The sequence below is a fragment of the Propithecus coquereli genome, unplaced genomic scaffold (assembly GCF_000956105.1).
Source record: "Propithecus coquereli isolate 6110/MARCELLA unplaced genomic scaffold, Pcoq_1.0 Scaffold238, whole genome shotgun sequence".
Lineage (NCBI taxonomy): Eukaryota > Metazoa > Chordata > Mammalia > Primates > Indriidae > Propithecus > Propithecus coquereli.
Window position 1 is genome coordinate 862,319 of NW_012147930.1, and position 2,901 is coordinate 865,219.

Genomic DNA, 2,901 nt, shown 5'->3' on the forward strand with positions numbered 1-2,901 from the left:
CCCCGGCTCCTGCGGGCCTGCCAGGGGCTGCGCAGGGCGCTGCCTTTTCCTTCACGCGGGGACCGGGCAGGCGTCCGGGTGCCCCTGACAGAGCACTCGAGCACTAAGACGTCCGCTGTTGAGTAGCCCGAGCGTGCTCCCAGGCGACACGTGTCCCTTCCCTTCCACCTCGTGAGCAGCTCACGCGGAGGAGGGAGATGCAGGGCCCCGTGGTTCTGCCCCTGCGGCTGGACGGCAGGGACCTCCCGTGAGTCGGGCTGGTGGCTCAGCCGTGGATGTGTCAGGTGTGCATGTTGGGCACTGCGCTCTGCCCTCCCACGGTGCTCGGGCCCTCTGGGTGACACAAATACCAGTCAGGCGCACGTCCCCACCCACCGGGGCTTTCTCAGCAAAGCCGGAATGCGCTCACCCCCCAAGAGGAGCAGGGGTGGGGGTGTCAGGGCCGCCCTCGGGGTGTCGAGGCCCCGGAGACCCACGCAGCAGCCCAGGAGGAGGGGCAGAGTCCCAGGCGTCATCCGGGGACAGGAGCTGCCATCGTGCCTCAGACACCCCTCCCTGGAAGCCCCCGGCCAGGGGCACAGGGATGACAAATTGCGCCAGACGGCAGGAGGCTGCCCCTGGGGTCAGCAGGGAGGCTGCGGGAGGGTGGAGCCTCCCAGCTGTGGTCGCCAGAAATCAGCGTGAGTCAGGCCCAGACTTTCACGGATGCAAAGTGGTGCTTTCAGTTCACCTCTGTCTTTACTTTCTTCCTATTTTGCTCTAATGCAAGAGCTTACTCATTCAATATTTTTTTAAACAAATTTCCGCCTTTTTTCAGTAACAGAAGTGTGCAATGTGTGTATTCCTATTTTAATAACAAAATGCAGTGATGTGAAGAATTTAGAAATCCCTATTTTCTTTTTTCTGGCGACTCAACCGAAAGCGTCTGGAGCTGACTCTAGGGCATCTGGGGCCTGGAAGTGGTTCCGCGAGCGAGGCCCAGTGCCAGCCCTGGGAGAGGAAAAGACGCCACAGCCTTCCTTCCGGGAACAGCCAGGGCGCAGGCGCCTGGTTTCACAGCGACACTGCTCCCTACACGGGCAGCCTGAAGTCGCTTCTTCTCTCCCTGCGCGGACCCCCGGGCGTGGCTCCGCGCGTGTCTGACGGGCAGGGCTGTGCTCCAGTCTCTCCGAAGCCTCGCATTTCCCGTTAACTTCCGTGTTTTACACCCGCAACCCCAGACCCGTCGAGAGATGACAAAAATTAACCCAAAGTCAAATCCTCAGTTACTACAAAAAGTTATTAAAATGTCAAGTTTTTCAATCTGAAAAGTCGCTGCCAAAACTTTACGTAGAGAACGTTCACAGTCCCCGTGACGTTCATGATATTTGCTGTTGCTTTTCAGACGAATACGAAGTCCCGGTTGGAACAGGGCACGTTGCAGCCACGATTTCTTGGGTTACAAGGAATTTGCAGGCATGTTTGGTCAACCCCAGACACTTTGTTTTTACACAAAACAAGCACAGAGCCGAGCAAGATGTCCCAGTTCCGGCGTGGGAAGGCCCTCCGGCCGCGGAGGCAGCTGGGTCTGCTCCTGTGCGCGACTCCTGCACAGAGCAGCTCCTGGTGGTCACGTCCGCCAGGAACTCTTCAGAGGGCTCAGGCTGCCGCCCACAGGGCGGACCAGGGAGGGGAGGAGGCAAGGGATGTCCCTGAGTGCCATTCCGTCTCCGCACTGTCTGTGCCCCCCCGCCCTCTCCCACACCTGTGTTCTGCGCGCTCGGCCCCCAGCCCACCCTGCTCAGCCGCGCACACGCCCGACGTCCCGTCCCGTGGAGCTGCCCGGCCCAGCAGAGGAGCCCCCGTTCTCGCTCAGGCCCCGACGTGCTCCCCACCTGGCCTCCCCCAGGTCTCCCGTCTGGGCCGCTCGCGGGGCCAGCAGTCAGCGCTGTCCGCACGCCTGGTGTGTGGGGAAGGCTCTCCCCTCTCTGACCATTTCTCTCCTGCAAAGGGCACCCCAGCGCCCGTCCCACGAGGTTCCCGTGCGAATGGGGCTCCTGCCTGGGACACGGTGGGGGCTCCGCAGGAGCAGCTCCCATTTTGTCATTTATTTCTTCTTTCCGATTAGACCAGAAGCTCCTTTAAGCAGAGGGGAACCCGCCATCTATTTTCTCTGCCTACAGCAGTTCCCAGAGGCCGTGGAAACGCACCCTCCCCTTCCTCCGCGCACCTGGGCTCGGCAGAGATGCCTCTCAGCAGACACTGGCGGTGGCCAGAGGTGGCCTGGGCTGTGGAGAGGCCGCGGGGCAGGTCTCCTGGGCTTTCTCGGGGTCTGGGCAGGGGCTGGGCTTCGTCCGGGGGCCTGTGGTGCCCACAGTGGGGCCCTGGGGGGAACCACGCGGCCGGGTGTGGAGCGACTGGAGCTCGAGGCTCCTCTCTCGCTCCCTGGGCTGCCCCCGCATGTCCTGTGAGACCCCCGGGCGGCTGGAGACACCACCTGCGCTCACGCCCATCCGCGCTCACGCCCATCCGCGCTCACGCCCACACACGCTCACACCCGCCCGCCCTCACACCCACATGCCCCCACGCACACTCTGGCACCCTCACAGGTCCCCACACGCTGGCACACACACTCGCACACCCACGCTCACGCTCGCTCTTGCTGGCAGGTCTCACGCTAAATGTGCGATCACCCACCGCCCAGGTCCGCCATTCTGCCACTATCTCCTCAAACCTTCACCCGCTGGTGACACAGCCTTTCTAATTTTCTCAAAAAACAAACAATTGTTCAGGCACGGTGGCTCACACCTGTAATCCCAGCACTTTGGGAGGCCAGTGCAAGAGGATTGCTTGAGGCCAGGAGTTCGAGACCAGCCTGGGTAACATAGCAAGACCCTGTCTCTATTTAAAAAAAATAATAAT